The sequence below is a fragment of the Prosopis cineraria genome, unplaced genomic scaffold (genome assembly GCF_029017545.1).
Source record: "Prosopis cineraria cultivar Desert tree isolate PC_DT_omini unplaced genomic scaffold, ASM2901754v1 PC13, whole genome shotgun sequence".
In the NCBI taxonomy this organism is placed as follows: domain Eukaryota; kingdom Viridiplantae; phylum Streptophyta; class Magnoliopsida; order Fabales; family Fabaceae; genus Prosopis; species Prosopis cineraria.
In genome coordinates this window covers 27,916,186-27,931,761 of record NW_026555344.1, presented here as the reverse complement: position 1 = coordinate 27,931,761, position 15,576 = coordinate 27,916,186, and the positions used below count along the sequence as shown (strand labels likewise).

At 34.2% G+C, this 15,576-nt stretch overlaps 1 long non-coding RNA gene across 1 annotated transcript; it reads left to right on the top strand.

Moving 5' to 3' along the window:
• The first annotated feature begins 6 nt into the window (after window positions 1–6).
• On the top strand, window positions 7–4,929 carry LOC129290508 (uncharacterized). The gene is made up of 3 exons (XR_008588418.1): window positions 7–503; window positions 1,345–4,650; window positions 4,743–4,929. It is a non-coding gene; the product is annotated as an uncharacterized LOC129290508 (long non-coding RNA).
• Window positions 4,930–15,576: the final 10,647 nt, after the last annotated feature.

The following is a 15,576-nucleotide window of genomic DNA, read 5'->3' as shown; positions in this document are numbered from 1 at the left end:
GTGAGTTGCCATAGTTTCTTGTCTTCCTTTGAATCGAGCTTCTCTCCCACTATCGACTTTGCCTCACCATCTGCATCAGCCTTTGTTTCTTTCTCGTGAACAGTAACTCACCATCTCACTGTCCGAACTCGCTGGCGTTCGTTGGCCCAGCTGCAAGTTACTCATTCTCTAAGTGTTGAACTTGCCTCATTTCCTCATTCTTTCCTTCTCCCTCATCGATGATTTTCTTGCACCATCACCCACGTGCCATCTAAGTAAGCTTTCATTCTTTCCTCATGTCTTCATCAGCTCGAGAACAGCAGAACACTAACCCATAGTCCAGCGTCTCTGCCTATATTTTTTTTCCTTTTCCTTCACATCTGCATCCGAGCTTGTTTCACTTCCAGCGTCTCTGCTCTGTTTCTTTTCCCTCACATTGCTATGTGTTCAAGGCGTTATTTCCCTATCCATTCAATTCATCGCAGAACCTGTTCATTAGGTGAGATCCACTGCTGTGGCTGGAGGTACATTTCTTTGTGAGGCTCTATCGCACCTCTATTTCTGTTCGAGTTCTGCACATTTTTTTAACTTTCCTGTTCATTTCTTGTTGTCTGTAGATTGTAGCTGATTTTCATTTTCATTAAGTGATTCTGCCGGTAGTTTTTGTTTTGTTCTTTGAGCTTGATTCTTGGTTTTTCAATTGTGCTTTGCCCTCATCTTATACTTTTAATTTAGACTATGCATTTAAAACTTACAATTGGCTGCCACTGAACTGCGATTTACATTCTTTATTCTTTGTTTTGCATATCTGTGCTCTTCATCCTATTAGTTGTGAGATTTGTGAGATTTCATGGAAATGGATCATTGTTTTTTTATGCTCTAACATGCTTTTACCTCAACTACTAAAGTTTAATGAACTTAAAGCTGGTTCTCATTTTTTGCCTGATTATCTACACCTATTGCGATATGTGTTGCTGAATTTCTGATTTTCAATGGCAGTATTTTGTGTGCTTGAGTTGCTTGGCATATTGCAAAATTCTTTGATTCTCTTCTTTGGGGATGATGAGCATTTGCTGGAATTCATATTGGCTGGCAGTCTATTGTTTCATTGAGATTTCTTTATGCTACAATTAAGTTGTTGGGCTTGACTGTTGGCTTTAGTGTGCTTTGTTACTTGTTCTGTTGCATTATTATTTGGTGATATTGGGCTTGCGTTCTTTATGATTTAGGCCTACTCATTTGCTTGTTTTGTGCTGCCATGTCTACCGATGGACACATTTATGGGTTGTACACTCTGCTTGGTGTGGTTAAGTGATTTATGCTTTGTTGACTGTCCTTTTAATTGTTTCATTCTTCTTATTTCAGGTATGGCTAAGGTTTCTACTTTAAAAAATGCTATTGCCACAAAAGGGAAAGAAAAAGTCACCTTAGCACCTAAAGGGACTTCTCACAAGGTGTCTTCCTCCAAATCTAAAGTTTCTACTTCGGCGCCACAAGCACCTACGGCTAGGTGAAAGGGTCGAGCCCATTTTTCAAGATTCAAGGCTGAGGAAGCATCTACTCTCTTTATTGCTTATGTGGGGTCTAAATCTTTTCACAAAGACCGATATTTATCAATCCTTACTCATGAACCAGCTTATCCAAGAGTTATTGCCCAGGTTGGACATGCTTCACTAAACAATTTGACCAGTTTGTGCCTGCTTTAGTCCGTGAGTTTTATGCTAATGCCACTTTATGTGAAGAAGGAAAATATTGGGTGTGAGGGAAAGAGGTTGTAATTAATTCTGAGGTTATTAGGAAGCATTTTGCCTTACCCCTAGTTTCTCAGTGCCATTATCAAGCTCTTCAGAAAGATCGAAGCAACATTAATAGGGAAGCTATTTCACGGTGTTTAACAACTAGGGGTCAAGCAGTTACACCAAAAGGATTTCAGAAGGCCTCATTTAATTCGAAAGGCTGTATTTTGGCTTCATTTTATATCTGCTAATATTATGCCTAGTTCCAACTCCACTGGGATGACCACTGATAGTGCCCCCTCACCTATTGCATCATGACTAGCAAGTCGGTTGACTTAGCACCCTAATTTTTGAATCTTTGAAGGCTTGCATCTTTGGAGGGGAAACTACTACTCTTGTCTTCCTTCACATGATTACGGATATTCTCTTAGCTGCTGGGGTGCCTATTGAAGAATTTGAGCCTCAAACCCTACCTAAGGCTCCCATTAAGTATGACCCCTTTCGCAATCCTGTTGGTCCTGAGGAGCACAATGCAGAAGTAGATTTTGAGGATCATGAGGGAGAGCCATTTGATACTTGGGTTCGTCAACAATTTGCCCTTTTACATGAGGAGAACCGGACTATGAGCAATTGACACAAGTGTTGGCTCAATAGAAACAAATCCTAGATGCTCTCAAATATCTCCCTTTACATGTCTTAGCCGATCTGGGTGTTTCTCCTAGTTCGGACACTTAGTGGCTACTGATGGCCATTACACTCGGCACCACTCTTGACTCCTTTTAGTTTATTTTCTTTTTCTTGTTGTTTTTGTTTTTAGGATTTCTTTTTATTTTGTTTACACTCTTTGTGGTGCTATATTTTGATTCCTATAACTGCTTCTACATTCACTATTGGGTCTGTAAATTGGTATTGACTAACTGTCATGCTAACTTGACATATTTTGTGCAGTTAACTTTGAAACTTATCCACTTTCTCTTTGTTATCTTGCCACAGGTGCAATGTCTTCTCCCACTCTATATATGTCATCTGCTGTCTCTCAGTCTATGAGTCTGTCAGCCTGAGTTGTCAAGGGAGTACTAGTGTCCCTCTCTCTTTCTCTCTATGTTTATGCATTTTACACATTAGGGACAATGTGTAGTTTAAGTGTGGGGGAGGGAGTGATTGTGTTCACTTTTGTTACATTGTTTGATGTCCTTGAGTTTTATTGTTTGTTTTGTTAGGAATTATTGTACATATTGGTAAATAGTCTTTTAAAAAAATTTTAATATCTCAAAGATATTTTGCTTTGGTATTTTTGTTTATCTTTTGGTGAATTTTGTTAAGGTTGGATTGATTTAGACTTAAAAGAATTAAGTTTGATTAGGAGTCAATCTTCCCTTCTTAAAAATTGAGTAAATAGACAAAGAATTAAGCTCAAATAATTGAATATAGGTTGTCCAAAAAGCTTGAAAGAAATTTGAGCCTACATATCGTTTTCCTTGAAGAGGGAGTACATTTATTGTAATTCTATCTCTAGAACTTGTTTTGAATCTTTATTGAGACTTATCATAGCCATTTGCATATACAAAAATGATCAAGGCATTCATTTACTTAGCTAGTTTGGCCAAACATCCATCCCAGTTAATAAAATCATTTGTTTCACCCATTTAAGCCTTAGCTTTATTCTAAAAAAAAATCATAAGCCTTTTTGCTAAGATTTATCCACTTTTCATCCATTCTTATTTTTATTTACTACTCTAGTAAGTGCTAAGTGTTGCATCTATGAAAAGAAATGAAGGAATTAAGAGTTAGTTGGGGTTTTGAATAGTGGTTCAAAAGAAAAAAAAAGGAGAGAAGATGCAAAAAGAAGAGAAAAGATTGGAAGTTAAAAAAAAATGATAATGAATAATACCAAAAGAAAGAAAATGAAGTGAAAAAAAAATTGTGTCGATCTTCATTAATACCTCTTGTAAATAGTTATGGACTTATGGCTTACCCTTCAATTTTCTTGCTCCTTATTTAAGATGCTTAGCACTGGCTAGAGTACGTAATTTTATCCCATTGAATAATTTTCTTTCATCACCATACCTTGACATTACAACCTTTAAAAAGTCCTTTTGATTTGAGTGTGCATTGGCATAATTAAGTGGAGATTAAGATGACAAACAAGCTTATGGTAGATGGTTTGTAATAGATGGAATTGAGTGAAACACTAACTTGTAAACACCTTGAGCGCAGTGTGCAAACACTTGACTGGTAAGGGGCAACTTGTTGAAGATTATTTTTGCTTAATTAATTATTTTGTTACTCTTTATTTTTGGAAGAGGAGACAGATTTTTAGTTAGACTAAGTTTCTGAAAGTTTAGATTGTATGTGACTTTGCAATATTCACAATTTCTTTAGACCTTTTTGTATAGTGATTTTCTTTCGCTTGAGGACAAGCTAATGTTCAAGTGTGGGGGTTTGATGACTTTCAATATTTTAATGAATTTAATAGTGTTTTTAATGCAATTGGAAGTCATCTTGTGGAATTAATTAGCAAATATGTGATTAAGTGGATAATTATTTGTGAGATTTGTTGTGGATAAAGTCCAAAACAATTGTTGAAGTTAGTGGATCAATTATGGCATTAAATCTGAGTTTTATTCATATAGGGAGGCCCAACTTATGGGCCCAAAGATGATAATTTTGAAGCCCACAAGGAATTGAATTCTGCCCAGTGTTGCTGCAGCACCAATTTTGGATGTCGCGACATCAGACCAGTTTTTAGCAAAATGCACAACTTCACTTAAAATCATGTTTTAAGGGTTTCTGGCTTTCATTTCCGTTCCAGTTCGTCTTCAACCAGCAACTGCACGTCCAGGGAGCATTCTAAGGTGGAGAAAGAGTTGGAGAAGCTTGGGGAACACTTGGGTCTTGCGATTTGTGACAGAAATCATCCTTCCTAAGCTTATTTGTGTAGTCTTCTAAACCTTGTAGCCCCTCAGCTAATAGTTGTTGGTGAAAATAGCAAAAATAATGACATTTATGTTTTTAAATTGTCTTTAGTTTTGCATTGCCACGGTGGATTGGGCCAATGGAGATCAAATGAGGAGTGTAAGCGTCATCCTTTCTAAATTCTTCTGGCACCTTTAAGATACAACACTTTTCAAACAACATAGAATCATCTACTTCGTTGAGGATGTCTAAAAATATGTATCTAGCAATATCATTGTTATCTTCTGCCATTGAATCCTTTTGCAAGACTCTGATAATTGATCTGCATAAAAAAAAAAAAAAAGCCATTGTTTTGTTGCTAGTTATAAGTATAAATGTATTCAATTAGCTAGCACCCATAACTAAGATATCCATATATAACCTAAGAAGGACCGAGTATGTGTATTAGATACAATATAGTATGATATGGTGGAGACATTAATTTTCAAATTTTAAAATACAATACAAAAATATTTATATGAAGACTTCATCGATAGATAATACAAAAAGATATTAGTATTATTTAATGATCAATCTTACAATATTCATTGAATCTGATTTTCACAAACCAAAAAAGCTCGTGGATCTTAATTTGTACCTTTGTTTTCATTGGATGAATCCTTTTTTTTTTTTTTACCTTATTGAATGAATACCCTATTCGTTAGGTTTTACTTAAAAAAAAAAAACAAAAAGGAAAAAGTAAAGACTTACATCACTCTGTCAAGTAACATCTATTTGCAATCCTTTTCTATTGGACAAATAGGTAAGGGCTATCATTCACAATATCATATCACATTTCTTGTTAATAGTTTTATTGTCATTGATCCAAGGTCTCAAAGAAATCTTTTTTTTCTTTTTGATCCAATGTGTTTACCTTGAACTTTTTCTTAACTCCAAAGTTAAGGTTGATGCAATATCACCTCTTAAATATTGAAAAGCCAGTACAATGCTGCCCCTTAATTCATTAATAACCGGTAATTTTAGTGGACAGAAAAATATATTCTAAAAAATTAAAATTAGGTCCTGAATACAAAAAAAAAATACTGATTAAGTCCCTAAAATTCACAATAATTGTCAATAGATTAATGTTATTTATTATTCATATAAAATATTAAAATATTATTTTAACCAGCCACTTTGACAAACTTAAATACCATTGTTATTTACCAATCTTCACATATAATTTATGAGTCAACTTTTGAGATCTATAAATCCTTCGTAAATTTATGACTTAACTAGTATATATTTGACTGGCCATAAATTTATGAAGAAGACCTTACAGATTTTAGAGGAAGACTTATAAATTAATAAATAATTTTAGTAAATTTTTGAATGAGATAACTTACAAATGTGGAGGAAGACTTATAAATTATCATATTATTTTATTTTACAAATCAACTAATGTACAAAAGGCATATTTACTTATAAATCTTGAATGTATTAGTTAAGTTGCGAGTTTCTAAATGAAGACTTCTAAATTTTGAAAAAAAATTATAATTTATGATACATTCACTCATAAATTACATATAATGGATGCTGTTTCAACTTCTTAGAGCATTTCTTGACAACGATGAACAATAAAATGCAACAAAAATACCTATTCAGGCTTGATGCTTCACGTGCAGAGAGTCTTCCAAAGATTTTTTATTTTCTGGGCAGAAGAAGACTCTAACCGTAATATGATTTATGAATAACATAATCAACCTTCTGTTTTTTTTTTCCTTCTAGATGCATATGCAAGATTATCCATTGGTTTGAATTGTGGATCCTGAAATGAATTATTAGGCTTGTCAATGGTTCTATTCAAATTTTTTAAAGCAGACAGGACTAAACATTAAAATAATTGCCACCTTGATGTCTTCTTTTGAGTCAATTGTCTTATCAATAACACCTAGAGGCAACTGGGGAAGGTCGACCTTTTTAAACCCTTAAAAAACAATGTATTATGAGAAAAAAAAATTATCTCTGCTAGAAGATACAAACATTTTAAAATTTAAGAGAAATTATATCGGATCATAAATTCCAAATTATTATTAGACTTCTGAAGGATTGTTTTCACTGAAAATTTATCATATTTATTATACTAAGCTAACAATTTTCTTGTTAAAATTTACGGATAATGGCCAATGAAATTCAGTTGATAAAGTGCAACTCATACTACATAAATATACAACTTTAAAAGACTCTTTCAATTATAGGTTTGCTTTGAGCCAAACTCAACTTAATTTTCTAACATAAAAAATTAATGATACATAAAATATCGTAAATAAAAATTATAAGAGTTATCGACTTATATCGTGTAGTTGCTGGCAACACAGAGAATATATGTGTGTGTGTGTGTGTGTGTGTGTGTGTGTGGAGTTAATCATGTGAAGTCAGTAGGTTTTTTATGGTCTAGTTTGTCTTTTTCGCAGATCTAGAGGAAACAGGAAAAGGATCCATTTCTATTGGGGGAGTATTCCCAACAATTTCAATCCGTAGATAAAAGACTGTCTTTCTGGAATGAAAGGAGATGTTATGTGGGATCATTCTTAATGAAAGACCATTTTATGATCCGTCTTATAAGCTTACCTTAAAAAATAATTTTGTTTCAAATAGATCTATCTCCATTGGGAATTGAAAATAGGGTTAACGTACAAATCTATCTTCAAAGTTTTCACACAGGTGCACCTAGTATCCTTATTTTTTTTGCACAATTTCTTTGAAATTGAGGTAAGCACATACTTAAATTCAAAGGACTGAATTTCTTTAGGGGGAAGAATGCAATAAACCAAGAATTTAAACAAGATTAAAATTTATAATTAAGTATTTTAATTATATTTTTATTAAATTTTGGAGTAGTTCTATAAGAAAGAATGGTGGCTCAATGGTATCTATTGTTGGGTGTGTTAGATATAGCAACACACCCAAGAGGGGGTTGAATTGAGTGTTTATAAAATTTTCAATTCTTTCAAAACTTTTTCAATAAAACTGTATGTAAGGGAAAGTTTCGGTAAATTCTAGTTCTAAACTTTGATTGCAATAACGCTAAAGCAATTTTCACAAGCTTAATATGTGTAAAATTAATTTCTAAGTGTATGTTTAAGTAAGAGCATGCAGATATACCAAATTCAATTTTATACACTACAACATAGCATTAACTTAGGTTGTTGGAAATATAAAGGGTGAAGGAAAGAGAGAGTGCAAGCTATGATTTATCCTAGTTTAGCTCCACCACTTGAGCTTACATCTAATCCCCAAACAATCGCTTGAGATTTCTCTACTACAACACAAGTTTAAGTGGGTGCTTGCCACTACAGTACAACCACAAGTTTTGTTCGAACACTTGTGAGCCTTTGTAACAACTCACTTTGCAAGTGAGTTTCTTTTTCTAAGAGAATAACCTCTCTTGATTACAAGAAAAATTTCTCCCTCAACTTTGCAAAGATTTTGAGTATATAAATCACTCAATTGAAACTCTCTCTAAGAGAAATGTTGAGTACAATGAAGCTCTAATACTTAAATGATAAAGATGTAAATAATATTGGCTTAAGAACAATGATTTTCATATAATAAGAGTATAAAGAATGCAAATATCATAACTCAATGATTTTTGGTCTTAATCCCCTATTAAGATAAGTTTGGAGTGTTAATTATAACATTCTGAATTTCAATCAAATGAGCTAGTTGCTAATCAAGGGTAAATTATTAATTAGTGGATTGATTGTGGTTTGGATGTTGCGTTGATAATTTGTGTTGATTGGATGTTGTATCGATAGGATTGAAGGTTAGAATAGCAATTTGAGGCATAATGCGCGAGCACAAGTAAGATTGGACTCATTCTGCCACAAGTAACATCCTAAATTTCAATCCTAGGAACTAGTTGTTAATTAGGGGTAAATTAGTAATTAGTAGATTAATTATGATTTGGATGTTGAGTTGATAATTTGTATTGATTTGATGTATTGATAGGATTGAAGGGTAGAAAGACAATCCTAGGCTTAACGCGCAAACACAAGTGAGATTGGCCTCATTATGCCACACGCCACGACGAAAGCTGCGTGCACTGTGGTGCATTATCTAGGGATCACTTAAAGCTGACGTGAACAACTCATGAAATTAAAAGAGAAGGCGCTAGAAATGTGTCTGGAGAAGAGGAGGAGTCTATCTCTGTTAGGGCAAGCCATATCTAGAGGTTTGAAGTCTGCTTCGATTGGTAACTTACTGGGTAAGCATCACGCAATCCTAAGCTTCATTTCTTCCCCATTTTAGTTTAATTTCATCAATTGAAAAATTAAATCATGAAGTTCTAAGGTGTTGTAATCTAAAAAAAAGGGTTCAAACGGGATATCAAATACAGAGCTAAGGTTTTATGACTAGTATGAAGTTAAATGGTTAAGTTTTGAGAATTTAAGCTCAAAATAGCCTAAAAGTTAGGTTGAAATTGAGAAATTTGGTAAATAAGTGAGTTAGGAGGTTGTTATGTTTATTTGAATAGCCTATAGGGCTAATGACTATAGGTAATGGATTTATAAATTCAAAAGGCATTAATTGGACCATTTTATGTGTTAAGGGATTCAGTTTAGCTAAATCAGTGCCTGTGTTAAGTGTTGAAAATTGACTGAGGGACACTGTGTTGTGTAGATTGAGCACCTATGGCATTGCTCATGAGAATCTACGCCCCTGGAAGCTTCGTGTGTTTGGTAACCCTTAGTAGCAAGGGTTAAAGATAATTGGAGTAACCCTTTTATAAATGTCCCAAGAGGGGGGATGAATTAGGCTAATTGAAAATTTAAATGAATTGCAGTAATAATAAGTGAAATAAAGGAATGGAATCACTAATCATGAGAGTTATTAGATGAGCAGAGCTTGACACAAGTGATTTATCCTGATTTGGCTCCTACCACTTGAGCCTACGTCCAGTCTCCAGAACTTCCTAAGATTTCCAACTATTTAACCAAGATTAATCTGGACTCTTAGTTGCCTCAATATATGAACAGACTTCTCAATAAGTCTGAAACTCTCCCCCTTACAAAGGTAATGATAAATCCCCTTAAGCTTCCCGAGCTCAAGTTCCTTTATTTTGAAGATGTAAAATAGGGATAAATAGAGTAAGTTCAAGAATGAACTACTATTTCTTTTAAACTCTCTTTTAAAGTAGATATATAATCAATGAAGCTCTCTATCAATAAATGATATATAGAAGTTAGGTAAACTTAAATGCTCAAATAAATGTAGAATGTTCTTGTTGTTTTTATTGTTCCTCACTATCTTCAGGTTTTATAAATGAGTCTATTTATAGTTGAGGATCATAAATGATCTATTAGACTAATAAATTTTTTCATTAGATGTTGCTGGTGATTTGTTTCCTTCTAGCCTTGTGTTTCCTCAGATACTCGAGCTTCTCTGAGGTTTTTCGATAGATTAGGCAATGAAATAATGCTTTATAGTAGAGACTTCTTCTTTTGTACAATAACAACTAAAAACATTAAATACTTCTGACAAAAGTGGTTGAGGCTTATACATTTTGATATAATAGAAAGCAAGCTTGATGACTAAATTAAACATAAGCAACTAGAATAACTTCAAAGAAATAATTGTGTCTAAATATCATTTGGTAAAGATATAGAGTGAACACAATTGATTTTGGATGAAAAGAAGGATAAAAAGATGAGTTTAGATGACCTTTGGAAGAGATATGAAAAATAGGGCAAAAAGATTAATAGTAGTACTGGTGTTACTGTGTTCTAATATCGATGTTACAGTAATGAGCAGATATTAAAGGAAGGTCATAGCACAGGTGATATTCTTATAGTACTAGTGTAATCCAATGCGAAAAAGATGAAGATTTTTTATATTTTTAGGAGAATTAAAATATTTCTAAAAAGGTTATTCAGCACCGGTATTAAAAGGAAATAACAGCAAAGTAACCTATCAATCAAATATCTTTGTAGGACAGAAAAAAGAATAGTACCAGTGTTAAAGTGTTAGCATAGGTGTTGCATAAACTTAAACAAAACTTAGTAGAGGTGCTAACCGAGTAACACAGGTGTTGTCTTAATTTCAACCAAAAGAATAAAATCGATATTGAATAGATAGTACCAGTGCAAGGAAAAAGATTTGAATAAGATAGACTCAATTGCACAGGTTTAAAGGGATAATACCGATGTTATAATGGGTAGGACCAATGCTATAAGAACACGAAACAATAGAATAATGAAGATAACAGAGGTAGTATTGGTGTTAAGGCTTTCAGTACCAATGTTATCAATACTTAGAAAAACTTTTGAATAAAAAAACTTCAAGCACAAAGATTATAGTTAAGTCAAATACTTAACTAATAAGATAGCATACCTTTTGTTACGTATAAGCTCTCACTTAGTCAGATTTAACGCTAAGCCAATTAACATGGTTTTAGTTAAGAAAGCTTGAAGCACACAAAACTTTTCTTTATTTTGTAATTATCAAAATCAGGGTTCAACATTTCTCCCCCTTTTTGATGATGATAAAACTCATATGCAAAGTGTGGGCTTTATCAAGGATTTGATCAGTGTATTTTAAAGATTTGGATGGAAAAAATGGAGTAAATTGGATAGAAGAATGGTCGAGTTTACAGGAAAATAGATATGAGAGAGTAGAATGAAAAGGGAGTTTACACGAGAGAGAAAGTAGCACTAGTAGTTCTAGAGCAAAAGAGTGAATTGAGCAAGAAAGCATACTCACACATATATTTTGACAGATATAACATTGGTGTTGCTTACCATAGCACTGGTATTAAACTTAAAAAATAGAAGTCCTTAAAACTTTCAAATACAATTTCTTTCTAGATTAGAGCAAATCGTGTCTATAGCTTTAAAGCTTTATCATTCCGAATCAAACCAGTTATAGAGTACTAGTTTAGTTTTGGAGAACCTTTCTATTACTATAGGGTAAGAAATTAACTCCTTAAAACTTTTGAAAACAATTTCTTACTAGTTAAAACTAAGAAAAAATAAGGTAGAATCGAAGGTTAAGGCTATATAAGACTTACCTGATAAGTAACAGGTTAGGAACATTGCTCTTGTTCCTAATTTTGCTTGCCCTAGTAGATGTTGGCACCTTCTCCATGTTTGACCCCTCTAACTCTATTTATCCTTCTTTTCATGAGCTGTTCCATAAAGCAACTTATCAAAATTCTACACCATGCACCACGATGCATCCATTCTCCACCATGGCATATGGCTTAGTGAGGGAAATCCTTACTATACTCACTTGCTCTACTTCAGGACCTCATTCTTCTTCCCATTTCCCTTCATGTAACACCCAAAAGAGTCAATACGACATTTCACAATTCAGAACCCTAATCCCACATTAAATTGCTGATTCAATCCTTAATTAGCATTAATGCAGGAATAGAAATTTGAGATGTTAGAGTTCTCCTCTCTTTTTAAGAATTTTATCCCTAAAATTAAACCAACTACTAATACACACATACCTAAGGGAACAATTGAGGGCCTTGCTGTCTCATTTTAGCTCTTGTCTCCCAAGTTGCATCACCAGGAATCATATCTTTCCAGAACACCTTCGCTAGTCGAATAGTCTTGTTTCTTAATTACTTATCCTTCGCATCCACTATTCATTCTAGTTTTGGTCGGTAGGTCATATTCTCTTGAAATTCTACTTCTTCAAGCTCAATAAAATAAGAAGGATCTAGTTGGTACTTTTTCAGTTGAGACATATAGAACACATCATGAATCCCAAATAACTATGGAGGTAAGGCAATTCGATAGGCAATTGGCCTGATTCTCTCTAAAACCTCAAATGAACCCATAAATCTAGGAGTCAATTTCTTTACTCTAATCAATCTCCTGATTCTTGTTGCTAGCGTAACTTTCAAAAATGCATGGTCGCCTACTAGAAACTCTAGCAGTCTCCTTCGTCAATCAGCATAAGTTTTTTTCCTGCTTTGAATTGTTAACAGCTTCTGCCTTATCAACTCAATCTTTTGAATAGTTTAATCCATAATGTCAGGCCTTACAATACTTCTTTTACTCAGCTCTGTCCAGCATAATGGCGATCTATACTTCCTTCCATAAAGAGCTTCATATGGTTCCTTTTGAATAATGTTGGAATGGTAGCTATTATTATACGCAAACTCAACTAATGCCAAATACTTGCCCAGCTACCATGCAGCTCCAACACATAAGATTACAACATATCCTTTAAAGTCTGAGTAGTTTGCTTAATTTGCCCGTCGATCTGAGGATGGTAAGCGATACTAAATTTTAAAGTAGTACCCATGGCTCTCTGTAATGCTCCCCAGAATCTAGACTTAAATCTTGGATCTCGATTGGAGACTACATCCTTAAGCACTCCATACAAAGGCACAATCTCATAGACATAGATCTCTACCAACTTCTCTAGAGAATCAATGATCCTAATGGCTAGAGAATGAGCTGACTTCATCAATTGGTCAACAATCACCCAGATAGCATCGTGCCCTGATTGAGTTCTTGGTAATCTTGAGATGAAGTTCATGGAAATACTATCCCATTTTCACTTAGGTATCTCTAATAGCTATAATGTTCCTGCCGCCCTCTAATGCTTAATCTTCACTTTTTGATAAGTCAAGCATCGTGCTGCAAATTCAGTCACCTCCCTCTTCATTCTTAGCCACCACCAATAACGCTTCATGTCTTGATACATTTTCGAAGCTCCAGGGTAAATAGTATACTTACTATAGTACGCTTTACTTAGAATCACCTTTCTCAGGTTGACATCGTTAAGCACATAGACTCTATCTCAGTAAACCATGAATCCATCATCATTAAAACTGAATTCTCTAGACAGATTCGACTCAACTTCTTCTCGAACCCTAAGGAGATATTCATCTTCTAGCTGTACCATTCTTAACTCTTTCTAGAAATTACTTCTGATCACAGTAGTATAAGCATTAATTAAGGCTTTTAATAGGGCATCTTGTTGAGAATTGATGAATGACTCTATTAGATTGTGCTCTTGAGCCATGAAACTAGTTATATGTAATGTCTTCCTATTCAATGCATCAACTATCATGTTAGCTTTCTCTGGATGGTATTTCATAATCAAAGTTATAATCCTTAAGCAATTCCATCCACCTTCTCTACCTTATGTTCGACTCTTTCTATTCTATCAACTTCAAGCTCTTGTGGTCGTTGAACATACTAAATACTGAACCATACAAGTAATAGTACTAAATTTTTTGTGCAAAGACTACTACTGCAAGTTCCAGGTCATGAGCTACATAATTCTCTTTATGCAATCTTAATTGTCTTGATGCATAGGCTACTACTTGTCCGTCTTACATCAGCATACAACCAAACCTCTTAGAGAAGCATTCGTGTACACCTCATACGGTAGTCTTGGATTTAGGATTATTAACACAAGTGTGCTAGTCAACTTTTCCTTCAATTTCTGAAATGTAGTCTCATGCCTGTCTTTCCATACAAAAGGTTGATCTTTACGGGTCAGTTTTGTTAACAAAGAAGCAATCTAAGAGAAACTTTGGATAAACCTTCAGTAATATCCATCTAATCTTAAAAAACTTTGAATCTCTGTAACTGAGCTAGTTCGCTACCATTTTAACATAACATTAACTTTATGTGGATAAAAAAAATCCTATTCACTAACACCACATAGCCCAGAAATCTGACTTCCCTTAGCCAAAACTCGCACTTATTAAGCTTGGCTTATAACTTGTTCTCCTTCAGAATTTGGAAGATAATCCTATGATGTTTGCCATGTTATTCCTCTTTTTTTTGAATAAACCAGTATGTCATCAATGAAAACCACAACAAATTGATCTAAATATCGCCTGAAGATACGATTCATGTAATCCATGAATACTACAGGTGCATTAGTCAGACCAAATAGCATGACAAGGAAATCATAATGCCCATGACACATATACCAAAGGTCATCTTGGGTACATCTTTCTCAGAGACCCTCAATTGATGATACCCTAACCTCAAGTCAATCTTAAAAAAGATTGAGGCTCCAGTCAACTGATCCAACAGATCATCGATCATGGGTAAAGGGTACCTATTCTTCATTGTCACCTTGTTCAACGACTAGTAATCGATGCACAACTACAAATTGCCATCCTTCTTTCTCACAAATAATATTAGTGAACCCGAAGGCAATATACTCGGCCTGATGAAGCCCTTATCAAGCAAATCTTTAATATATTTCTTCAAGTCATTCAATTCTGATAGTGACATCCAATATGGGGCTTTAAAAATTGGTTCTATACTAGAAACTAAACCTATTGAAAACTCAACTTCCCTTTTCGAAGGTAATCTAGACATCTCCTCAGAAATATCTCTAGAAATTCACCTATCATTCCAATCTTCTCAATACCTCCATCATAAGCACTACTAGCTACACAAATCACTATGTAAGCACCACACCCTTGTCTTATTAACTTTTCAGCTTGCACAACTAATAAAAATTTAGGCTACTTGGGAGCACTAGTTCCTGCTGTCAATACTGGTAAAGATACTAACTTCCAAGCACAGTCCAGCATAGTAATATTAGCCACTAGCCAATCCATGCCAACTATCATATCAATCCCTCTCATGGGAATGCAAATCAGATCGATTATAGATACCTAATCCTCAAACATAATTCCTTCTTTCTAACATGATCTACTAGTCATACTTGAGGATCTTGAAGGCATAGTCACTTTAATCAACATAGGTAACTCTTTTAACTCTAGTTTCAGTCTATCTACACATTCGTCTGAGATGAAAGAATGTGTAGCTCCAGAGTCAAACAAGGCTTCAATTCTATTACCAGAAACAGATATAATACCTTTGATTAGGTTAGGAGATGCTTTGGCGTCTTCCTGTGTCACAGTAAATACTCATCCCCGAATTGTCGATCACTACTCTGTCATCTCAATTCCACC